Here is a 26,739-nt window from a genome sequence, read left to right as displayed (position 1 = left end):
AAGAGTTGTCATCACTTTCCTCCCAAGGATCAGGCGTCTTTTAATTTTGTGGCTGCTGTCACCATCTGCAGTGATCACTGAGCCCAAGAAAGTAAAATCTGTCACTACCTCCATATCTTCTCCTTCTATTTGCCAGGAGGTGATAGGGCCAGTGGCCATGATCTTAGGGTTTTTTTTTTATGTTGAGCTTCAGACCATTTTTTTTCTGCTCTTCTCTTTCACCCTCATTAAGAGGTTCTTTAATTCCTCCTCACTTTCTGCCATGCTTTTGCATAGTCAATGAAGCAGAAGTAGATGTTTTTCTGGAACTCTCTGGCTTTCTCCATAATACAGTGCATGCTAGCAATTTGGTCTCTAATTCCTCTGCCCCTTCGAAATCCAGCTTGTACTTCTGGGAGTTCTTGGTCCACAAACTGCTGAAGCCTGCCTTGTAGGATTTTGAGCATAAACTTGCTAGTGTGTGAAATGTGTGCAATTGTACAGTAGTTGGAGCATTCTTTGGCACTTCCCTTCTTTGGGATTGGGATGTAGACGGATCTTTTCCAATCCTCTGGCCACTGCTGAGTTTTCCACTGATGATGATTAAAAAAAAAATAGTGCACTGATCCTTTGATGTTGGGCTGTGGCACCAAGGTGGGTGACATGTATGATTTTTGCACACCACATACAGAATGATTAAAGCTGTAGGAAACCCCCCCCCAACTCTGCATTGGCTGTCTCTAGCAAGCACGTTATTGCTAGCACCACTCTGGCAGCTACTGATGATGATTAAATCCTCTGTGAGCTAGCAAATATTTAATGCAACTTGCTAGGCACGTTGGATACCTTACTGCTCCCTATACCACCCCATGGCTGGAGTGCAATGTGTTCCAGCAAAAATAGTGCACATCTTTATTAAATTTGGTGTATCCTGGCAGCCATTGATACTGATGATATATCCTGCTAGTTCGGTACACAACCTGTGTAGATTCAATAAGATTTTGAATTCAAATAATGTATGCATTCCTTCCTTTCAAATCAAGGCGGTAATGTCAGTATATATATATGCTGGTGCTCTTGCACAAAAACTCCCAGAATCCTCGGCCAGTACAGCTAGTAGTAAGGCTTCTGGGAGTTGTAGTACAGGAACACCTCAGTTACCCAAGGTTAGGAACCACTACAGTAGGCCATCTTGATTGCTGCCATTCAGGCTGTCCTTGGCTATGCAAAAACATGGCATCATTTTTCCTTCTGGCAGCACAGGTACAACATTGTGCAGGAATGCTGACAATTTCCTGGTGTTTTGAATCATGGATACAGAAACACACTATCCCATATTCATAAACTGGAGGTTGTTTGAAGAAATGGCTTGGTTTTTTTTTTCCAAAGTGAGGCATCTGAGATTGTCTTAAAGAGTCTACCTGAGTCAAACAGCAAGATGGCACCCTTTTCTGTTCCATGTATATAAGTTAATTGGACTGGCAATTGACTTCTGCACTGGCAACAGTCTCACACAGAACACAGCACAGGCTACCTGACAAGCATTTCTCTCTCCCAAGGCCTTGGTGTGGCCTCCCAATATCTCTTTCTGGAGGCAATCACATCATTCTGTCTAATGACAGGGCTGGGTCTCTTGAAAAAAACTGCGGGATTAAAGAATATGATAAATGTGTAACAAAAATGTGCAAATAAAAGTAGAATAATAGACTAAAGAAGTTGGAAGGCACCTATAAGACACAGACACAAAAAGAGTGGCAGAAAAAGCAGTCTTACTGTATGTTTCTAGGTGAAGAATAAAGAGAAAATTTCAGAATGTTTCTTGGCAAAATATATGCTGAAAACATAAGTCCCCACCTCAGGACTTTCCAAATCTCACATTTTTAAATGGTTTACGTATTGTTGATTCTTTGCTTCTGATAGAGCTTCTTCCCTGTCAGTCCCATAATAGGCATAAGGAAAAAAGTGTTTCATCCAGCACCAAGAAAAAGATGAACTTAGCACTACATTATAATTTGCCCCCCAGTTGCCTAAAGCAGCATGTTCCCATAAAAGAAGCTTCTGTTTTTAGCTTTTTTTCTCAATGTTCTTTAGAATTTATTTCAATTTAATTTTTGAACTTCCTATAATTTAGTAAATATTGCTTACCGTTGCCACCCCTGTTAAAATCATAGTAAATAAACCTAGAATCTAAGTAAGGCCCAAATGACAAAGTAGTACAGTAGGAGAATTGTACACAAAGCATGGCAACTACAGTGGTCTTTGCAGTTCTTGCTAGGGCTTACATCCTGTTCATCCAATATCACACACAACAAAAATAGTTTTTTTCCAGGTTCTACATTGTTGCTGGGGCTTTTGGAGAGCTCACATTAAATCCACACAGTAGTTCCCTCCCAAACCTTGCACCCTTGTTAGCATGTGTTAAGCACCAATTTAAATGGTTTGAGACCGGAATACCTGGCAGAATGCCTTCCAGTGTGAGATCTTCCTGATCTACTTGATCATCCCAGGCCAGATGGTTGAGGACATTAACCCCAAGAGAGGCCAAAAAAAAAAAGAGAAGGCCAGGAATCGGACCTTCTTGGTGGTTGTGCCACCTCTTTGGAATAAACTCCTAACCGAGATTCTCCTGGTCCCTTCACTGGGGACCTTTAAGAGACATAAAAACACGGCGATTCATATAGGCATTTCAAGATATCACATTGAGTGCAGAGGTTCTTTCAGCTCTTACATTGTCAATTTCATCACTTTGCTTTTATTAACTGTTTTCTATGTTGCATTTTAAAAGTTTAATCAATGATATTAGTTTATTTTGATTTTTATATTATGTTCATGTGATTATTATTTAATGTGTTGTTTTATTCTGTTGTGAACTGCCCAGAGTGGCCTTGTAGCCAGATGGGCAGAATATAAACAAAACAAAACAAACAAGAAGGCCCACCAATTGTGGCCAGGCTTCAAAGCTACCTCACACACACACATCATTTTTTCCCCTCTAGAACCAATTTCCATTGAGATTTTTCTCCCCATTTGGAAAAGCATAACAATTCCTTGAAACTCTAGTCTGAGACCTGGCAATACTGCTTAGGATTCTTTTCCATAAAGGAATAAATCAAACACAATTTTTAGTAGGATTTTTTTTCTTTAAATGCTATGTTTATACATTCGTTTAAAAAGCTGGATAAAAAGTTAGCCTTTGCTGGGCTTGCTTTATGGGAACAGATCAACAAAACTTGGATTATTTTAATGGATTCTTGAAGCCTTGAGGAATCATTTTCAAGAACCAGGAATCTGCAAGTTGGCAGTCATGGCTGTATGGGGGAGCAGAATGTCATCAGACATGGCCTTCGCTATCACAATTCAAACACGTGTTGCTCAAGATCAGCTGCTATTTTAAAAAATCACCCTGCATTGCTACTATTTGAAGGCTTGTCTCCCTAAACATACCCCTTGGCTAACAAAAGACTACAGTAAAATGTTTATGAACCTAACACATTTGTGTTACAGTCCACAAACACCCCTCGTGAGGTCATCTGCAAGGACCATGCCAGACAGAGGTCTCCAAGTGCAGTAGTATTTTACTGTACTACCTAAAAACACCACTCTGTTACGATTCTTTAATGTGAATTTTGTACCACATATTTCTTCTTCTAAAAGAATCAAAAGGCTTCATGATGTGGTGAAGCATGTAATGGAAAAGCCATTAAAATTACATTTCTACACTAACACAAATGCCAACCTTTTGTTCTTGAAAGGCTGACTAAGTTGGAGAAAAGCTGGAGACTAGGAATTTGCACTAGATTCAAACCAGTTCTGATGTGTGTGTGTGTTTTTTAAAGTAAAGTGCACTTTTCTGTAAAGCAACCAGAATTGAAGCAGGAGCCAACATGAAATGTTGTTACTGTTTTACTTTTCAAAAAGATAAACACTTCAATCTTTAAAAAATGAAAAATAAATCCTCATCTTTATAAGATTTCTTTTTGTGGAAATAGGGGGTGGGGGTGGAGGATCCCTGACTGTGACCATTTGGACTTCCTCTTCCCTTGCATGAAATGCATTCTTCTGTACTCAGTTTAGTCAGGAAATATAATATAGATCAGTGCTACTGCTCTGCAGCTGTGTATTACATATCCATTTCAGTCTTTACTTGGGGTTTTCTTCTATTTATCTGATTTATGTTTAAGTGATTGTGTTTGCGTGTGTGTGTGTTGAGTGCTTGTTTCTCATGTGGGCTTTGAGGAGTTGGGTTAAATTACACTAGCAGTAGGGTTTGTTTATGTTTTCTTCCCCCACCCAGTAGCACTAGAAACTACTCTAGCAAAGCAGCCATCCATTTGTACAGTAGCTCCCCTAAACCAAGGAAACAAGCAATAACTATATTTAACTTTGCCCATTACGCATCAGTATTAGGATACTCCCCCTTCCTCTTCTAGTAATTTCTTCATTTCCCTCTTGTTTTGCTCTTTTTCCACAATGCCAATTTTCCATTCTGAAAATGAGGCTTGTTCAGTCCCACCAGGAGATTTTTTTTTTTTAAGCACAAGATTATATAATCACGGTGATCACGGAACAAAGAAGAGGCTAATTGCCTAGGAGAGAGAGAGAAAACAAAAGAGTTGACAGCGGATGTCCAAGCCAGCAGAGCTTACTGGCAATGCCCTGAGGGCTCTTTTTATTAACTTAGTATGATTACATAGTATGTTATGAGAGAAACAGACAAGATACTAGTTACCTAATCGTAACTAGGATCGGCAAAAATAACCCTTTGATCTTGTTGTGAGACCTGAGGCAAGGCTATAGAAGCGCTCGCCGGAGTGTCGTCATCCTTTAAGAGAGAGAAAGAGACTCAAACGGAATCTACGGCTATTTGTGTCACGGTCAGACATCAGGGTATAGACACCTGTGATTTGGAACAGGGTGTGAGGAGACTGTCAGTGGCTACACAGACAGGGGTAGAAAAGGCTGGAACACGGATAAGAGAGCGACCGTTGGTAGAGGCGGGAGAGGGGGATATAAAGGGAGAGCAAGACAACATACCGGGGGGTTGGGAATTGATATGGGTGGAGGATCCCTGGATGGGGAGATGTGAGAAAGTGAGGGTGCCTTGAGAACAGGCAGATTACAGACGACAAAAAGGTTTACCCCCCAAACCGTCCTCCGACACTCTGGCGAGCGCTTCTATAGCCTCACCTCGGGTCTCACAACAAGATCAAAGGGTTATTTTGGGGAGAATCAGAAGCTAGAGAGTGGTGGAGAAGGTTGAGAGGGGAAAAGGAGGCAGTAGAGAGGGAAGAGAGGGAAAGGAAAGCATGGTGTCTGGAGGAGGCTCGTCGGAGGAGGTATTTACCGGGACCCCTATGCAGAGGGAGTTGAGCCCTATGAACTAGAGAGGTGAGATGAGGAGACCTTACCCCTGATAGATGTGGACAGTGAAGCTAAGGAACCGGGTGAGACTAACCCGTTTTCCAAAGGACCCTGGTATGATCCAAGTTACAATCCCTTTCTACAAGAAGTATGGACACCCTCGTTTCACCCGTTGGCGACGAGAGAAGAGAACAATGGCAAGTTTAATGTTGACACTTCTTTATTTGATGTTCCAATAAATCCTAGTTCTGTTTTTCAAAAAACTGAGCATCCCGTGTTTGTATCTGATAAGACTGAGGTAACTATTGAACCCTCACACTTGCGCTCTACCGGGTTCTGTAGTTTGTGATGCCAACTCATTCTTCCCACAATATGGCTTTACACACTGAGCCGGGATCCACAAGGGACCTGTAGGAGTAAGCACAGCAGCATAGCCACAACCCCATGTTAGTAAAGGGGCTGGACCCTCCCACTGAGGGTCAGGAGGTTGCTTATAAGTCACCAATGGCTGTTCCATGGGGATTTCTTTACAAAAGTGTTTCTCTACTGGTGACAACTTATGCTGACCTGCAGATACAGTTAAATGACTTAATGTGAATAATGCTATTAATACTATATCTGGAACATCTTGGGGCTTAATCCCTCTGTTTTTTGTTTGTTTCAAAAGGAGAAATTTAAAAGAGCGGTGTGCTCGTTCTACAATAGCCTGTCCTGTGCAGTTATAAGGAAGACCATGTGAAGACCATGGGAAAGTTGAATGTCCCATTCATTGTAGAAAGTGGTAAAGATGTCAGAGGTATAGGCAGGGCCATTGCCTGTTTTTAAGGCTTGAGGCCATCCCATAATTGCAAACGTACATAAACAATGTTGTATGACATGGCAAGAGGTCTCGCCACGAAGAGGGGTAGCCCAGTTATATCCTGAATAAGTATCAATAGTTAGATGAACACAAGAAAGAGGTGCAAGAGTAGGAATATGAGTAACATCCATTTGCCATTGCTGATTGGCATCTGTTCCTCGTGGTTTAAAAGCATCAAAAGGAAAGGAAATGGGAGACATGGAATACGAAGAGCAGGAGGAGACGATGTCTCAAGCTTGAGAAAGCAGAATAGAAAATTGCTTATGGAGTTGTTTAGCACTCTGATGAAAAAAGGAATGGCTGTCAATAGGATTGGAAAAGAGGGGATACAAGGAATGAAGAGCAGAGTCGGCATGATGATTTCCCTCTGAGATAGCATCTTGAAATCCAATATGAAATTGGATGTGGGCTGCAAAAAAAAAAAAAAAAAAGGTTGCGATCTGGTAGCGAGGAGGTAAGGAAAAGTCAAGAACAGGAGAAAGATAGGCATGTGACAGATGAGTGAGAAGTTTAAATACATATTGAGTATCTACAGTGAGATTTAAAGGTTGATCTTGAAACATTTGAAAAGCAAAGACCTCTGCCCAGCAAGTTCTGCATGCTGGGCAGAGGTCTGAGTACAAGTAAAAATGGTTTTCCAGGTTCTGGAAGGTTGCTGAAAGGTAATCACACCTCTAGTAGGCGCACCATTGGTAAAAAACAGTTAGTGCATCAGGGAGAGGAACAGCAGTGAAAGGAGAGGAAAAGCAAAGGGGTACTCGCTGAATGAATGTTAAGCAACGGTCTTCAGATGGATTAAAACGTATGTCACCAACATAGTCTGCAAAAGCAATTTGATATGTTAGTGATGTAGACATTAAGTGATCATGGTCAGCTTTGGAAATAGGTAAGTAACAACACAGAAGATCCCAACCTGTGAGTTGTTTGGCGCGATGACGTCCTTTGATTACAAGGTCTGTAATCGCATTTAGAGTGGAGTAAATATTTCAGGGAGGAGTGTTAGATAAATAAAGCTATTCTGCTACAGCAATGGCCTTGCCAGACCTCAGGCTGCAAGTAGGCAGTTGGGGAGTATTCAAGATAACCAGCTGCAAGGGACCAAGAGAAGGAAGGCGGTCAACCTACCAGAATTGGCTGGGGATTCCTGGAGTTATGGTTCAAAAAGTAACTTTTCTCCACTGTGCTCATGCTACTTCATTCTCAGCTAATGATGAAAACAGGATGACTCGTCTATAAAAAGAAAATCCTTTTATTCCAAGCATCTTATTTTAAAACATTTCCTCCCAACAGTGCCTTTGATTGAAAATGCCCACTGAAATGCTTTTCCTGCCTTGCTAAATAACACACCCTCTTAATTTTCCTGTCTCCTTGTTTTTGCATAACGGAAAAAAAAATCTGTTGCATCCATATTGTTTCAATCCATTGGAAATTTATTGCATTAACAGTTTTCTTTGCTTAATGTAATTGATTCCAGAGAGACAGAAAGGAGAATAGGTTATTGAACATTTTGAAGTTTAGTCTGTTTTCTAGTTTACAGTTGTACATGGCTAGGACTAGAGTATGTGTAATGTCCATTAAAGTGAGTATGTATGTATTGACTCATATAAGAAAAACAGAGCCAGGAACACGTTTATTATCAGACAACTTCCACTTCGTGATAGAAAAGGTTTATTTTCCAGAATATGGAGTGATGGGCAAACTGCAACAAATGTTAAAGTGCTTGCATAAGCATCAAAACGCCAGCTGCTGGATTGTATTCCATCTATCAGAAAATGTGCGATAAACCACAGCTGGAGTTTAATCTCACAGGAGTGGTTTTGTCCACAGTATCTTGGTTTTTCTGCTTCCTGTTCTGGTCAGAATAAAAAAGTGTGAAAGAATATTTTTTTAAAAAAAAAGTCTCACTGGTACTCCGCAGAAGACACAAAAGCAACTGAAGGAACAAGGGGAGGTTGATCACAGACAGCACTGAGCAATTTAAAGAATTACAACAGCAGGGCCAGCCCATGACTTTTTTTTCTTTTTTGAGGGGGTGGGGAATGGGGTCTACCCCAATCTCCTTTGTTTCTTTAGACGCTAAATCAATTGGCCATTGGATTTAGGGATGTCCCATTTGCTTGAATGTTTGTTATTACTCCAACTCCTATAATTCTTCAATAATCCCCCATGCAGAATTTCGGGAGCTCCAGCCTACATACAGATACCTATAGAAACCTAGATTTCATTCACCTGAAAACGGACCTATCTTCCAGGCTATCCTGAACCTGTAAAAAAAGGAAACAGCCCCAGAGCCTCCTGGGAGGATTAGGTCCTTGTGGGAGGTGCTATCTTGTTGTCCATTAGGCTCCAAAGAGGGCTCTCAAATAATTATCCCTTCCACAAATACCTAGGCCTTCCAGGAAACACTGGAGAAGTTTCTTTTTCAATAGGAAGTAGGCCCAAGATACCTGCAAGATAGGGCCTTTTCTAGGCGAGTGAAATGTAGATTTGTGTCTGTAGGTTGGAACTCCCAGAATTCTACTTAGGAAATTTTTAGAGCATTCTGAGAGTCAGAGTCATAAAAACAAAAACAAAAAAAGAACAGCATATCAATAGTTATTTTCTATGTCCACACAAGCAAAGGAACAGGGTTCTCCACCAAACCAGAGGACAGCACATTAATTTAGTGGGTGCATGACAATCTGGGGGGGGGCATACAGTTTTATGTCCTACAAGAGAAGGTAGAGTTAGAGAGAAAATTTGAGTGGAGAGAAACTGCTTACTGTGGATTATTTAAAACATGTAGTTCCTGCCTAAGCCTTGATACAAAACATCTGGCATCTAGTTGGGTTCTTTGACAAATTGCATCATTGAATCTTCTCCTGTGAATGTTCTTCTACCATTACAAATTGAGCCAAATGGTGCTAAGTGAAATGCCAGTTTGCATTTCTTTTGATTGTTGAGACGTAGTCTTAAGTGTTACAAAGAGAATCATGGTTTTTGCAAATGACCATAACAGACCTCAGTATTATGAAAATATACATTACTTCACATGTAAATAAATAGAACTTTTGGAGAGCTCAATGGGTTGGGCATCTGGCAGTGGAGCCAGAAGTTGGGAGTTCAATTCTTGATTCCCCACTGTGCCTTCTTGACAGGCAAGACTCGATGATCCATAAGGTCTCTTCCAGCTCTGCACTTCTAAGATGATGACAATGGTAAATTCTACCTAGCTATGCAAATATTCTGTGAAATCACTTCACAGTCAATGACTACCCTGGAATAGCTGCAATGTAGAGAGACACGCTTTTCTAAAAGTTTACACAGGAGCTGAGGTTGATCTCAAATCATTTATTTGATTCTTCAAAAAACCCTCCAGTTTATAAATGTAAGATATTCTGGTTTTGCATCCATGATACAAATTGCCAGGAAATTGTCTGATATTACAGCACAATACTCTGTCCTCCTTGCCAGCCCAAACAAAGCAAAAGACATAGCAAAAGATAGCCTGGATGTTGACAACACCAATGTCAGCAGTCAAGATGGTCTACAGCAGTGGTTCTCAAACTGGGATCCCAGATGTTCTTGGACTGCAATTCTCAGAAGCCTTCACTACTTGCAGTGCTGGCTAGGATTTCTGGGAGTTGCAATTCAAGAACATATAAGGACTCAGGTTTGAGAAGCAGTAGTTTACAGGATACCCTCTGCTCACTACCATTCACAAAAGAAAGGACTTGTGTCAGGATCCTAGGCTCAGAAATCCTGAAAGAATAATTATTGAAAGCATTCAGGGCTGGGACAAACACAATTCCTCTGTACTTCTGTAATGCAGAAATACTTTGAATATGCCTAGCAAAACTGTATGATAGTTTTCTGGTGATACATTATTTTCTTTAAACAAGCCTGTTTTTTTAATTCACTTGTTAAAGAAAACTTGTCTTTTAACTCTGTTTCTGTCACATTTTATTGTCCTACAGCCTTCTCCTTCTGAAGAAGCTGCAACAATGTCTCTACTTTGCAAAGCTCTAGCTCAGTAGTTCCCAAGCTTGGGGCTGCAGATATTCTAGGACTAAAATTTCCAGAAGCCTTTGCCACTAGCAATGTAGGCCAGGATTTCTGGAAGTTATAGTCCAAAAACATCTGGGGGCCCAAACTTGGGAACTACTGATCTAGGTATTTTAAAAAAACACCTTCTGAAAGGCTTGTCTTGAGGATCAGTGTTTCAGACCCTGCAGCCTGGATTCTTTCGAATTATTTTTTTAAAAATTGTGGGGTCAAACATTTTCTTCCAAAATAAAGAAGATTAGTATTTTCAATTTATATGAGCTATTTTAAATCTGGGGACATTTTACGTCACTTGTTTCTACATTGTGGTGGTGGGAGAATAAAACAATTTTACCTTTTAAAAAATCATAACTTGAAATCCCTGTGCCATAACTCCCCCAAATTTGCATTATGGAGAAAGAGGGAACTGTCTGCAATGTCTCTGCCCAATTTGGTGCTGATGTGAAATCCATTTTCATAGTTATAATCTTTTGTTTAGGTTGCCCCCACCTTTAAAATTGTCTTGTAGAAAGCTGATCTACTCTGCTGCACAATAGTACAACTGCACAATTGTGCAGCTGTAATGCTGATGTTGGTTCACTGTTTTCAGTGGCAGTAAATCAAATAGAAATTAGTCGCCTCAGCTGCTTTTTGATTATAGAGACCAAATGTAGCATAATGGCTTTTTTTACATGCTATAATTCTCAAACAAACCTAAACAATTCAGCTTAAAATGTACAGTTTATTGCATTCAAAGTGTGACAAAGCAGCTCTTCGTTCTTCAGTGCTTTTTACTGGAATCGCCCCAAAGGAGAGAACAGCTTTTCAATGTGCAATATTGGCAGTAGGCCAAATTAGATCTGTCTGCTTTTAGTTAAAACTGTCCTTCCAAAAACAAAACAAAAATAAACAAAAATCCCTCAACTACAAAACATTCAGATTATATTTACTGGCTAGATTCATCGGCACACCATGGTTTAGCCCAATTAATAGAGTTGTTTTACAATAAGGAAAACAGCAGATGCTGGCAATTTAAAGAGAAGATGGAGTGGTAAATTGATGTTGGATTCCATGCAAGAAAACCAAGTGGTTTTTTGGAAAACTCCATCCTGTAATAACATACATGGAATTCTGAAGTTTGGGACAATATCATGTAGTAATCCTAAAACTTAATTTTCAAGACATAAAACTGAACAGATTTCTAAGGACAAATGAAACATTGTCTACATTGGATCTTTCAAAGCCCAGCTTCAGCCACTTTCTGGGCAAGTGTACATCTTTTATAGAGTACACATGTCTTTTATCTTAAGCTTTAAGCTTTTACAGTTTACCTCTTCAGATGAAAGTTGTACCTGAAGAAGTGGACTGCAGTCCACAAAAGCTGATGTTGAAATAAATCTGTTAGTCTCAACAGTACCATGACACTGCTTCCCCTTTCCCTTCTTTTGGCTATATACTGTACTGTATGCTGAGTTAGAGTATTGCAGCTACCTATTAGAAAATATAATTTTTTCCAGTGGTCCATAGGCATCAGTTCTTATTCCCCTGTCATGTTTCAATGCCATGATAAAGTTTTATGATATCCAGGTCATCACCTCTCTCTCTCTCTCTCTCTCTCTCTCTCTCTTTGTCAGAATTCATGAGGTTGGGCTCACATAAACAATTCCGATCTTCTCTAATAGGCTATCGAATTCCCATATCATAATCCATTATCCTTCTTGTGACATGTGGAATAAGGCTGGGTGCACCTAAGCAGTTCTGATGGGTTTATGTTGGCTGATTGCCAGGCCATCAAATTCCTGAATCAAAATTCATGACCTTTCTCTCTCCCTCCATAATGTGGGTCTAGAGAAGTGATGTAAATCCTCCCGTGTCTTGTCTTATCATTGCAAGGACAAGAAATTATCCTATTCACCCTGCAAGAGGACAATGATTTGTGGCACAGACTTTTAAGGATTAGAATCACTGGAGAGGCTGTTTGGGTCTTTTAAAAGATTTGGCCAGGTGTTCCGTGCTTGCTCTATATGTGTGGTGCTTCACCAAGGGAAAGGATATTACCATTGCACCAGAGGCAGCTGGTGCCAATTAAGGAGGCCTGAATGATTTTTAAAAATGGTGTTCCTTGTCTTGCTCTTACCTGACAGCAAGGAATCTCTTGGGGCTTGAAGATTATGCAGTGAGATGTCTCATTGAATCAAGGCAACAAGAATGAAGATTGTAGTGACTATGATTTAAATCTTTGACCTGGACACATTTAAAGAACTTTGTAGTAAAAGTACAATATGAGTAGGCCAAGAATGGCAAGCATATAGGTAAAGCATGAAGAGTTTCATGTGTCTATGGAAATAAATACTTTTGTGTCCCATAACGATACTTAGCATTTCTTTCAGCTACTCAAATGCATATATATGCATTCATATGCATTATATTATTATAATACTTTAAATAAACTCATATAGAAGTTATGTGTTACTACTAGGTTATGTAAAGCCCTTCAATTTTGTTAAGAGTCCAACTCAGTGATGCATAGTCAGACACAAATCCTTGTATCGCCTATTCACTTGTGCTGAGAAACAAAAATGGCCACGGCGCATATTTTTTCCCTATCTGTGTGTGAAATTTAGAAACATTGTAACTTCCTCATGGCATAGTAGATATCTCCAGTTTCACACAGGTTGGTCCAAGAGAACAGTGACTCATCACCTTGAAGGTCTGTGTTGTATAAAGTTTGCTAACTTACATGCTGCTTTTCTGCACTTTGGCAATGTCTATGACGTGTATGTACTGCTTGCACATTGAGACTCATTTTGCATGAGAAACTGCAACACACACTGTCTTTCCCCACAGTCAGAAGCAAGAAGGAAATACACTTCATAAGTGACCAGGCTGAAATCAAAACCAAACCTAACTTTTGAAATGAGGTGAAAGTTGGGAGGTGGGGGGTGGGAGGATCAGATAAGAGATGTAGAGATGGGATATTTGTATTCATCTTCCAGGGGAGATGAATACGAATATCACCATTACAGGAGGCTGGGCCTATTTGACCTGACCCTCCCACACAGAACCGGCCTGTCCACTTACTGCTTGCGGTGTGGCAAGTGTGGCTGGTGTAATTTGCAAGGTGCCAATCGTGGAAGTAGCCCAGCTGGGGCTTCTTCGTCTCCCTCTGCTGCTGACCATTCTGGTAAGGAGGCAAAATGACAAGTCTCCTCACTCAGCAGTTGAGTTGTCAGCAACGGAGGGAGGTGGGGAAGCCTCAGCCAGGTACTTCCGTGATTGGTGCAGCACAAATGAAGATGGCCATGTGCACCATGCCACAAGAGGTAAGTGTACAGCCCGGTTCGAGGGGGGCAGGGAGAGGGTCAAATGGGCCCGGCCATCTGTAGTGGTGATATTTATACAGTGGTGCCTTGACTTACGACCATAATCCGTTGCAGAAGATGAACATAACTCGAAATAGTTGTTAAGTCGAAGCACCATTTCCCATAGGAATGCATGGGAACACGATTAATCCGTTCCAGCCCCCCCCCAAAAAACCCAATAAAATAAAATACAATTAAAACACTGCAAGCCCCACGGGAACACAGTGGGGCTACAAAAAAACAACAACAACCCAAAAATAAACAGAGCAAATCCCGAAGGTGTTGAGGCTGCAAAAAACAAAACAATACCCAAAAATAAACATTGGAGCAAGCCCCATGCTGGGACTGCCTAAACAAAAAATTACCAAAATACAAAACAACAACACAACAAAGGAATATAATCGCCCCCAGCCCAAAGCCACCCTGCAAAACCCACCCAGAACAGTTTTTTAAAAGCAAAAAGCAGCACCTTGCCTTACCAGGCAGTCCCAAGCCTCCTCCAATCACACTCGCTCTAACCCAGTGGTTGGGGAACTGAGCTGCAACTGAGCCACGGCGGATGGCGGCTGACTATGGGCCCCGGCTGGCGGCATTTTGCAGCTGAGGCGGTGGTGGTGGGGCCAACCATGGTGGAGGGCGAGGCCGGGGCAAGCGGCTGGAGTGCCCTGGCCAGGAGGAGCCACTCCTTCCAGTGCCTGGAGAGGTGGATCATGGCGGAGGGGGTGGGCATGGCCACAATGGCAGCCCAGGCCAGGCTCAGCCTCCTGGCAACGAACACCACCCCATGCCCCATCCCTGGAGGAGCCCGTCGGTCAGCGGCAGTGCTTGCCCAGCCATGCAGCTTCCTTCGGCACTGCCTCTGCACTGGGCGGCCAGGCCTGGCGGAACCTCTCAGCCTCCATGTGGCTCCTTTGGGCCTAGTTTTTTCTCCTTTCAGTCTCTTGGGTGCGGTGTCCCCTGGTTGCCAGGCAGCAACTCCAGAAGTACAGCGGGAAGCAGCTTGGCAGCCCCAGTATTTATTTATTTATTTATTTATTTATTCATTAGATTTCTACCCCACCCCCTAGATAGCATCTACTCATTGTTGCCAGCTGTTCTCTAGTGCCATCTCCTTTTTCTTCGTAGGCATGCAGGGTGCCACTTTCGAAGCAAGAAAGCTGTCGGGTCTTTGAATAGGAAAGATGGGGAAGACTCAGACAGCCAAGACAGGAGCCTGTGGTGGCCTATGAGGCTCCCCTTCCAGAGTTTTTTTGGGGGGTACTGTTCTGTAAAAGGTAAAAAAGTTCCCAGATCCCTGTTCTACCTTTGTGGTGAAAGAGCTACAAAGAAGCAGCCTCTTTGCCACCAACAGTTAGTAATTTGAGTTTCCCGCCTTTTTCCCCTGCCTTTTCCTGGTTGTAACTCGAAGCAACACTGAGATCATACTTTCGCTCATTTATAGATACAGTAGAAATGGAAGCGAGATGGAACTGTAAAGAGGTTAGGAAAGCAGGATTGAAATCTAGATAGAGGTAGGATAAAAAACATTTCATCCATGCAACCTGTTTGCTTTTGTTAAAGAGATAGTTCCATCGCCCATTGATTCAGATTAGTTTAATGGATCTACATGATGTTACTAGAACTGACTCCTTCCACTTCCCTTCTACTTCAAGATTAATTTCCTATTCACTGTACTGTACGTCACCTTTCTGTTTTTCCTACCTCTTTTTTTGTAAATATTTTGACTGCACAGACCTTTTTATGCCTTTCTTGTTGGCCTAATTAAAGCATAGCTACAACTTGGATTTTGGCATTTGTTTTATGGAAGATGCTCCCCAGGCATTCCTTGGAGTGATTCTGAGCCTGCAATTTGTGCTGCTTCTAGAAAATTACTTTCCACTACAAATCTGGGAGCTGTAATTGTATGCAGAAAGCTGTATTGAACTCAGTGGGATTTATTTTTGAGTCAACATACATAGGATTTCCAGTGGTCATCCAAGAAATATGTAGTTGAAATGCAAAGTGTAACATGAATCCAGACTCCTAGGCCCACTTGAGCCATATATTATTGAATTCAGTGGTGCTTAATCATGCATAGTGTAGAGTTTGATTACAGCCTATTTTTGTTGAAGCATGTAAGTGTTGGGGTTCAGGCAATGAGCAGGCTGATGGGCTTTGTGATGATCACCACATGGTAGGTAATAGGACAGCAAAGAGTCTCTTAGCAATAGATTGAAGAAGTCAGCCACACACACAGATGGATGTCTGCCAGCAGTACTCCTGGTGGGCGACTCAGCAAAGAAGCAGAATGAGAAGTCTTCTCCTTCTGTGACGTTCTGCTGTGCTGCTTCTCTGCCCCCAGGAGACTGTCCTTTTATTAAAACATTACAAGGTCACAGGTAGTGACAGCATTACAGATAGTAGACAGGGTCCAGATAGGACAATGGTTACATTAGGGTTGGTCTGGGGAAAGGCAATTAATCAAGCCCTCTGATTGGCCTAAGGAAAGGCCTCTATAGCAAGCCCTCTATGATAATGAGAAGGAGGGAGAATGATGGCAGCTCCGTCCCTCAGAAGCAGCCACAGGATGCTAGGAGAGTTTTCCCTCACTAAAACACCCATGTGGCTTAGCAACCTTAGGAATGATACCCCCACATGTAAGAACATGGCTGTTCCATGACAGTGAAAATCACTTTTTTCCCCTCTCAGTTTCTTTCCTTGTATATCTATTTCTCTCTGGAATTATATTTCATTTCACACTTTCTGTTTCATTTTTCCCACATCATGTCCATTTGTTCATTTATTTCCCAGGTCTTTTTTTAATGTTTTTTTTTTATCAGAGCCTTGCTCTTTAGAGAAACCAAACTCTAGTAACTGAAATCTGAGCTGACATTTCGCACACAAGGTGTTCAGTTGGGTTCAAAATTAGATAAAATGAATTCTTCAGTTCCTACCCAATAGTATTTCTTTCTAATGTTCCATCAGCCATTTCCCTCAGATTCACTGGAATTCTGCTGTTCTCTTTAACTCCAAAATAAAATACAGGGCCCTCTTTCAGAATTACAATAGCTTGCTCTGACACTTTTAGTTGCAAATTAAGCTCTTATGTGCTATCATGATCCCCATAGACCTACATTATACCAATTTTTGCACTTCTCTGATTTCTTTCTCTGCTCCATCTATTTTGTCCATGCACTTTTACTGCAAGTTGTGTACCAAAAGAAAAGTATATGTTAAAAAGACAAATAGTTTGGGTAAGGTTCCCAAAAATAAAAGAAAAATTCAGTGCCATGGTCAAATCCAGTTATGTATTTTGGTTAATTGTGTTTTTTTAAAGATATATAGTTCTCTTCAGGAGAGAGATGGACTTGGGAGAAGCAGTGGGATCCAGTGGAGGTACACCAATAGATTCTGGTTAGCATTTGTGTTCACTTTGTCACCAACCTCTCTGAAGAATCAAGATGTTATAATGTCCATTGCAGAAAAATGGCAAGGAGGCACAATGTGGTATGCAGCAATATCCTTCTCTTTACCCAACATTTAAGATTCTGTAAATGCTACTGCTTAAGATGCTGTAAAATGCTTAAGCTACTGTTGGACATTGGAAGGCATCAGAGGTTAATAAAGGTTACTTGAGGATGACTTCAACAACTGGAAACTGGCAAAACCTGTCTCATCCAGCTGAATGACCTGGGTCAGTCAAGAAGGTGCCAAATTGTTTACTCCTGGGGTGAGATATTCAAAAGGTCTACCTAGGTCAGAGTGGCCTAGCAAGTGATATGCTTTGATGTCCAACTCTACCATCCTTTGGTGTCTGATTTTGTCATCGGTTTACTTATTAGTGAAATGTGCTGTTTCCATTTTGCCAGTGAGTTAAATATAAACATCTGGGAAACTGGCTGACAGAGACGTGCTTAATGAGCAGGTATACATTCTGGAAAGGTACATATGGGCCAAGATTTTGGGCATTGCTGAGCTTCAGCACAGACCATCCTCAGGAGGTACTAGACAATTGATTTACAAGGGTCAACCCCTGCCATTCTTCAAGGGCTCTTGGAATGCAGAAAGGGTGAAAAGTTGTTTTTTTCTCTGTACTCTAATATTCTGTTGCTTATGCTTTCTGTTCCCTTGCCTGTCATGCAAAGTTCTATGCCTTTTCTCTATTGAATGTGTTTATTGTCAGTGTGACAAGACAAAATCTTTATTGTGCAATCAACAGATCATTGCAATGTTAAAATAAGATTACTGTACTACACCAACTTAGTATGTCAGTAATATCATGCCATAAGCATTTATCAATAAATATACTATGGAGTAGAATAATACTGATATTTACAGTATACATAAAATTAAACTATAAAATATGGTAATTGTTTAATTATTTAAACCAGTTTAACTTGGGGACCTCAAATAAGTACTGTACAATAATAGAACTTTAAAATGTTTAACATATAACATTTGACTTATGATATCTGGCATTGTATTCATACCTCTGAATCTTTATGACAATTTACACCAATATGATCTAAATACTTAACTCTACATATATACATTGTCACTGAATCTCAAAAGACCCCTTGTCATATTGGATAAGACAAATAATGTTTGATCACAAGGAAGCCATCTAGGTTTATGAGGTTCATCTGGTGTGTGTGCAGGAGCTTTTACTTTATGATGGCCCATGTGTGGAATTATTTCATCCCAGAGATCAACCATGCTTCTAGGCTAGTGTGTTCCTACTTTTAAGTCAAAATCCAGTTGTTTGTATATATTTTTTCTGATTGATAACCTCCCCAGCTACCCCTGAGTGACTAATGAATCACAGAATCATAGGAGGAAAGAGACCATTGAGTCCAAACCTCTGCTCAATGCAGGAATCCAAATCAAAGCATATCTGAAAAACTTTTGTCTAATTTTTTCTTGAATGCCTCCAGCGTTGGAGTATTCACCATCTTCTGAAGCAATTGTTGTACCGCTGTAATAGTTCAGAGGTTTTTCCTGATATTCAATTGAAATATGGCTTCCTGTAACTTGAGCACATTATTACATGTTCTGCACTTTGGGGTGACTGATAACAGATCCTTCCCCTACCTTGTATGACTCTCTTCCAAGTATTTGAAGGGTACGATCATATCTCCCCTCAGTCTTCTTTTTGAAGAAAGGGACGATGCTAACCCTCCTCCAATCATCTAGTGCTTTACCCATCTTCCATTATTTCGAGAAAAATAATATATAGTGGTTCTGAGATCTCTTCAGCCAATTCCGTCAATATTTATTCTTCAATGCAGTTCATCCAGCCCCAGGAATTTGAATTCATTCAAAGTAATAAGGCAGTCCTTGTCTATCTGTTTACCAATCTCAAACTGCAGTCATGTCCCTTCCATTTGTACTTCATAGGGTCATAGACTGGCTTTTGGGAAAAGATCAAACTGAAGTATTTGATTGTTTTGCCATTGCTTTATCATGTTATGAATTTGTTGGACTGTATTTTGTTGTATTTTATTCCTGTAAACTGCTTTGGGATTTATAATGCAAAAATCAGAAGTGATATATACTGTAATAGAGATGTAGAGAGGACTCTAGAAATTTCTCATTCTTGATTACTTGCCATGGCTTCTCATAAGACATCCCAGTGTACTACCAAGTTTTTCCAGCTTCCTGTGAATATTGGACTCCCACTGTCATTTTCCCCTTTGATTGCTTGTTGTTGTTTTTTGCTTGTAACTTTGCACTATATATATAGTGCACTATATAAAAAGATGCCACTTTGTATGGGAGTAACAGTTCTACATTGATTGGTGTTACTTCTGAGACAGAACATCCAAGAACAACAACAAAAACAATGACAAATTCTTGCTCAGAAAAATATCTGCATGAGGAGAAAAGGCTTTCTTTTTCTCTGTTTTTTTTCTGTCAAGAGTAAGCGACTGCAAAATTCCCATTGCTAGCATAAATTATTCTATATAAAGCATGGTGATAGTCAATAGCATAGAGGATTACAACATGTTAGGCAAATTCAGTGGACAGAAAGCTGTCAGTGATACCTGCCTGAGTAACACTATCATCTGTAAATTTCAGCTGTAACATACCACTGAGAAATAAATGTAAGCATTTATTTCACACATCGGTCAGGCAACTTGGCTCATGGCAACAAATGCCTATGCTGATTTCTTAGTTTACAGCAATTAACATCTGAAATTTATAATGATGTATATATAGTTAATGAATTCTAATCAGTAATTCTGATGACCACTTGGTGAAGTTGCATATGATGTGTGGGGGATGGGGCAAGTACTGCCTCCATGTTTTACTTGCAGGCTTGCTGGAAGGATCAGTTTCTTGGATACTATTGGAACCAGGATGCTGGATTATATAGTATCATTGACCTGAGTCAGCAGGACCAGCTTCCTTCCTTTAATAGCCTAATCTCCACTATACTATCCTGTGAACTAATTAATGCAATGTGACATTTCTGGAATTCTACTTTCCTGACAGTAGCTATTAATCATTTTGACCCATTGGTTATCTGTCCTTGGCAGTTGAGAGTGTGGTTTTTCACAAAGATCAGCAGATTGATCAATGACATTTTTACTGCTTCGGTAATCAAACACAGCTAGTATTGGCCATATAAATCCATGTGGTGAAGTAGGAAAAGCCTTTAAAAGGAGACTAAGAGCTGGAAGATGGAATAACTGGGTTGCAGAAGCTAAACAAACTCTTAAGATACACTTCATCAACTGTGTTATCTAAAAATCTGAAGTAAACGGGGCTTATAAAAATGCAGACAGAGCCCAAACAAAAAAAATAGCATACGATATGAAATCATCTGGTGGTTCATTAATTGCAAAAGTGCTTCCAATCAGGAGTTTCTAGTTTTAATATAGAAGGCAACTATTTTGATTTGTCGCAGCTGTTAACTAGCATGATTGACCAAGTAAAGTGGTGAATACTTATTTGCTCCCAGGCACATCTTTCTTCCACCAAAATGGCAGCCTGATGTTAAGAGTCTACAAGTATAGCACATGAACATAGCCACACTGAATAGTTTATATGCAGTGACTTGAGGTTTTTCTCCATAATGATGTGGAATGTTCGGTGTAATTTCAAATTCAGTGCTGTTCTGTATCTCTCTCTCTCTCTCTCACACACACACACACACACACACAAACACACACACACACACACACACACACACTTAAAGAAGTAGAATCCCATAAAACTTTGTGGGAATATGTAATGTTATTGATCAGTTTTCCGTACACTGTGTCAGAATCAAATCAAATGGTTACCTGTTTTCTTGTTCATTAAATACTTGGCTGCATTGCTGGAGTAAAAGTCTCATATCATGTTGTAGTAATTAAATTACATGTTAGAGTACATTTATTCTTGGACCCCTATTAGAGGTTAAGTGTTCTGTAAGTATATTAAAAGTAGCATTATTACTTAAGGCACATTAAAGTCACTGACAAATAATAATGGGTGAGCTTCTCTTCCTTTGGCCCTCACACTTGAACTGTATATGTCTAAAAGACTGCATCTCCTTCTGTGAGACTGCTGAGGCTTTAAGATAATCAAGGGAGGCCTTTCTCTCAGTCCCACCACCCTCATAGGTGGGGACATGAGACAGAACCTTCTCTGTTCCCAGACTCTGGAATTCCCTCCCATGGGAAGCTGGGTTGGCCCCATCATTGCTGTCCTTCCAGAAGCAGGCAAAGAAATTTCTATTCAGGCAGGCTTTCCCTTAATAACTGGTGGTCTGAGAGGTGTTTTTAAATGAATGGTTGTGGTCTGTTGTTTTAAATGTGTTTTATTACTGTTTTTAATGTAACAGTTGTTAAATTTTTTAAAAAAATATTTGTATACTTACTGTTTATAGCTTCTGCATATTGTCTTTTTAATGAAGTAAGCTGCCTTAGGTTCTTTTAAAGGAGAAAGTTAGGATGAAAATATTTTAAATAAATATATAAATAAAATAAATGCTTAGGCCACTAATTATAAGTTTTATCCATTTAAAAACTGCTTACATTTGTTCATAATAATGTGGAGCTTGAATGATTTGTGATGCCAGATGAAAACTTTGGTACAAAATTGAGCAGAGAGTAGCATGTTGCCTAACTGACCATGCAATGCTTCCATTTTGCATGTGTGTAGAATGTCACAATGCCCTGAACCCAGATGGATGCTAGTACAGCTTGGATAAGTTATTTTCTGGATTACACCCCCCCCCCCATTCCTCCAGCAGCCATGCTAGCTGCAGATTCCTGGAGACACTCACAAAAGTAACAGATGGCTGCCGTCCCACGTCCACATTGTGTAATACAGACAGCATGTCATTAGGAGATGGTATTATTTAAGTTCTGAAATGCCCATGATTGCCCTAGCAGGAGATTTTCACCTGTAGTTAGCTTGGTGTTTTGATTTGTCATCAAGTGGTAAACTAAGCTTAATTTGGAAGTCTAATTCTCACATGCAAATGTCTGCCAGAATCATCCCTCTGAAGTGCCATTGTGATTTCAGTTCTGAATGATGTGCAATATATATTGTGACTCATAAAGATTTCTGCAGCTGTTTCTTAAGCATCTACCTAGCCAAATATGAGGGTGCAGATACACTCGCAACACAAACTACTGTTGATACGAAACCAGCAGGGGCTTTTTAAAATATCACACTTGTTAATTTGATTCTTTTCAAATCACTTTGACCAATATAAATGATTCTGTCAGATTATTTGGACGGCAGGGGCACTGCAGTTCACACACACCCATTTTTATTATTATTATTATTCATAGTTTATTGCTGCATCACTTCATCTATATGAAGATAATTTTGGATAATTACAGCCGTCATACAGCGATATACCAATTAGGTTTTTTGAACAGTCAAAAATTTGAGGAACACTGCAGTCTGTAGATTGAAACATAAATGAAGTTATTTCATGCATTGTAGCTTCCCAAAGCAGTGTGAAATATCAAAAGTATGTCGAATTAATTTACTTCAAAGTGAACGCGCATACCGATCTAAATCCCACGTGACTTTACATCACTAGAGAATCCATTGGGACTGATTTTCATACAAATCAGAAGTGTGAACAAGCCCTGAGATGGGTGGTAAAACAGAGAACTTCTGATTATGGCATCCTAGCGACATGAAACATTCCCAATGGAGAACTGCCTGATGTCAACATGTTTTTTTTTCTTGTCCTTCTTATTTGTAGTTTTTGGCTCTGTTTTTATTTGCCAGTTTATTTAATTATTTTTAATAGTTCTGCTTGCTATATATTTTTCTCTTCAGATCCTACTAGTTTTGATGCAGTAATACAAAATAAACATCTGAAATATGTTTCAACAGTATGCATTCACCAATTTGGTCCAGAAAAGAAATGGAACTCATATCAAAAGGAAACACTGCGGGTCCACAAGTATTTGAAAAAGGACAGATGCAAAATAAGCTGCTTCTGAACAGGATTGCTTCTGGAAGGAGTAGCATCTCCCTTCTGCCTTGCTGCAAGGCTGAGAAATTAGCTTTGGGAGGGGCAGGTGATCATATAAGCTTTATAACAGCTTTCCAGGGGGATTTTGGAAAGCAACCATGGTCTTCAGCCCAACTCTCCTGTCAGCATGTGGATTGCTGACAATGAAGTAGGGGTATAAATGTAAAGAAATCTCATGTTTCTCATTTCTCATTGAGACAGGCTACCTCAACATGTTTGCTGTTGAGACAGTTGTTGAGCATTATCCAACTGATCTCCAGTATGAAAAATCAGACAAGGGCTTTGCTAATCTGTGCAAGAAGGCAAGACTTATCCCTCCCCTTCCTTATAAAACACACACAAATACATCTCACCAGTGCATAAAATCTCTCAGAGGCTTAGTAAAAAACAATTCTCACTATCTTATGAAGGGGGGAAATTATCGCATTGTTTCATTTGCTCCATAACGATGAAACAAGTCAAGAGTTACATCTCTAGAAGAGCTACACGGTTGCCAGGATATGGATTCAGATTAAAGCTTAAAGCTAGATATTTGTTTGGGTGAGGGGGTTAGAAACATATAGATGGGAGGCTGTTGTTTTGATTAGAGCACACTAACTTCCATATGTAGACTTCTACTTCTAGCAATTAAATTCTTACAAAAGGAAGCAGGGTTCTTTCACTTAGCTGAAAGGACCAAACAATGTTGCACCATTGTAAGTGCTTTAATGTCACTCCCCTAGGTGAAAGGATATAAATCCCACCGGCACAGGAAATTACTTTCCCCATCCCCATCTTTCCCATAGTATCTTACTCACCTGCATTTCTCAAATGTTGGGAAAGGCTATTGGGGGGGAAGAAGAAGAGTTGGGAGTGGAAAACCTCTGGACCTCCTCATGCAGGTATGTAACAGCAACTAGCTGCAAAGACAGTGCTTCTGCACCATGTAAAGTGCAGTGCTACTGTGCACTTGGAGTTGCAAGAGGAGTTGTACATCAAGAGATGTTGACATTGAGCCTCCAGCTGATTTGCAGGAGGACTCTTTCTGCAACTTGTATTTTGGATTCCTTCTTCCTCTGTATTTAATATATCATAATCTTCTCTAATCGTCCCCTCCAATTTCATTTTATTCTCATATTGTTGCCAGTCACTGCCAACTCTTTATGTACCTGGGGAGAAATTGTTATTTATTTATTTTTATTTTATTTATTTCATGTATACCCCGCCTATCTAGTCAATTGTGACCACTCTTCCCTTGGGTCTTAGCCTGCTTGTTGAGGGATGTGTTTCTATGAGAGGGAGAGTAGTGGGGAAGACTGGGAGAAGCTATAAGAAACATAGGAAATATGGTGGGGGTCAGCAGTTATAACATGTAAAAAGTAAGGGCAAAAGGATCTTTCTTGCCCTTAAGCTGTCTCCAAATTTAAATAGCTTGGATAGCTTTGGTGCCAGGTCCCCTGGGTTAAAAGTGCTGCTGCCAAATGGGAAAACAATAGGCATCCAAAATTTGATCATACATGCAGATCTGGCTTGTATTACAGAGACTTGGGTGGATGAGGCTGGGGATATTAATCTCACTCAGCTTTTTCCACCACAGCTTTCTATTCAGCAGCAGGCAACATGTGGAGGAAGGGTAAATGGAGTTGCATTAGCCTATCATGTTTCTATTTCCCTCACCAGATCTCACATCCTCCAGTTTTTGGGTTTGAATGTATGTATCTGAAAGTGGGAGCCCAGGACAGAGTAAGGATTCTGTTGGTGTATCGCCTATCCTATTATTCAACAGTCTCCCTTCCTGAGATAGCTGAGTTAGTCTTGGGGGTTGTGTTGGAGTCTCCTTAGGTTGTTCTGGTGGAGGATTTCAATATCCATGCTGAGGAAGCTTTTTCAGATCAGGATTTCATGTTCTCCATGATTACCATGGGTCTGTCCCAAGTGGTATCTGCCCCCACCCAAACTGCAGGGCAAATATTATATCTGGTTTTCTGTACTGGGGTAGGTGTTGGTGATCTGGGTGTAGAGGAACTCTCTGTAGTTCTCATATCAGGGATACATCATCATCTGATGGGGCTTAGACTCACTGGAATTCAGCATTTGCAGGACTGAGGGACCAATTAAGATGGTCTGCTCCTGGAGGCTGATGAATCCAAATAGTTTCCTGATGATTTTTTAGGAGTTTCCCATTGCCTCAGCAGGTGGAAATATTGAAGCCTTGGTTGATCTTTGGAATGGGAAAATGACCAGGGCTGTTGACACAATTTCTCCTAATCATTCCCTCCTTGAAGTAGAGTCAAACAGGCTTCCTGGTTTACTGGAAGCTGGTGGTGATTAAACGAGTTGGACAGAGACTAGAGTGACAATGACTATTTTCAGTGAATCCAACTGAACATAGGGTAGGACCCACTGAAAGGCTGATTTTGTGGCAGTGCTGGCTGTGAAGAATTCATTATTTTCTGCGACCATTGCTGGGGGCAGGGGAAGAGCAGTAAAATAGTTTTACATTTTAAAAGTCATAGCTCAAAACTCTTTTGTCGAAACTTCCTTAAACCTGGCACAGAGGAAGACCAAACTATCTGCCACATCTGTGCCAAATTTGATGCTGATCGAAAGTCCAATTTCAAAGTTATATATTTTCTTTGTTTGGATGACCCATTTTTAGAATTGACTCATAGAATCTTTTTTGCTCTTCTGCATAATAACAGAACTGCACTCTTGTGCAGTGATAATATCTATAACGTCTTATATTCTGCTTCATCCATTATTGAATCATATGTTTGAAAAGATTGTCACATACTTGATTCAAATTATAAATAAGTACTTACAAAGAATGAATGTAGTTTATTTTATTTGAAATTTGTACACATAGTGAGCTTTTTGCAAAGTACTGTCAATTTGTTTCTACACAAAGGCAAATATTTGGTTGAATGGTCCTTTGAGTAAAACTTTCAATATCTGAGGATATTGAATTATACTACTCTTATTCAGCTGCTTTTTTTAAGGGCAATCAGGGCTTCTTTAGATTGCATAGTCTACTTAGCCCTTTTTGCTGCATAATAGAAACACATTGAAAGCAAGATATTTTGCAGACTGCACTAAATTCAGTTGAAATCAATGGGACTTCAGTGAATTGTGTGGCCTTTCTTTGCTCTCTGTGTTGTCTTTATATAGCCAATGTAACAAGATGCACCTGCAGCATCCTCATTTTATCACATTCACAATGGGATCTTTGATAGACTGGAATCATATGCCAAAGGAGAAAGCAACTGTAAATCAGGGGGGGGAAATCATGAGCTGTCATGTCAATTCTAGCATTTAGTGACCCTTTCCAGCATTTTTCAGGCAGAGAATACACAGAAGTGGTTTACCATTCACTTCTCCTGGGAGCGTCCTGGGACTGCACAGCTTGCCCAAGGCCACACAGCCTGGCTATGCAGGGAGATACCTAAACTACTGAGCTAATCCAGCCAGCCAACACCAGGAAAAAGGATGGCTGAAAAGCAAAAGCATATCAAAGAAGACATGCCTGGAGGCAGCACAAGAAATCATTAACATAGAGAGATTATAGTCCTAATACTTGAAGTATTTTAGCACACTTAACACATTTATCTTATTTTAATGCCAGGCGAAGCTGCTTACCTAGCCTTGACAATCTGGAGACAAAATGTTTTAAATTAAGATATGCATATGATATATCAATTAAATATGCA

At 40.2% G+C, this 26,739-nt stretch overlaps 1 long non-coding RNA gene across 1 annotated transcript in view; it reads right to left on the bottom strand.

The window, feature by feature from the left end:
• Positions 1-3,543: 3,543 nt before the first annotated feature.
• LOC140707705 (uncharacterized) overlaps positions 3,544-26,739 on the bottom strand; it is a 45,391-nt gene continuing 22,195 nt past the window's right edge. Inside the window, exon 2 of the long non-coding RNA XR_012087889.2 lies at positions 3,544-7,429. This is a non-coding gene — a long non-coding RNA (uncharacterized LOC140707705). The remainder of the gene's footprint in view (positions 7,430-26,739) is intronic.

The sequence above is a fragment of the Pogona vitticeps genome, chromosome 5 (assembly GCF_051106095.1).
Source record: "Pogona vitticeps strain Pit_001003342236 chromosome 5, PviZW2.1, whole genome shotgun sequence".
NCBI lineage: Eukaryota > Metazoa > Chordata > Lepidosauria > Squamata > Agamidae > Pogona > Pogona vitticeps.
This window is presented reverse-complemented; position numbering and strand designations above follow the sequence as displayed.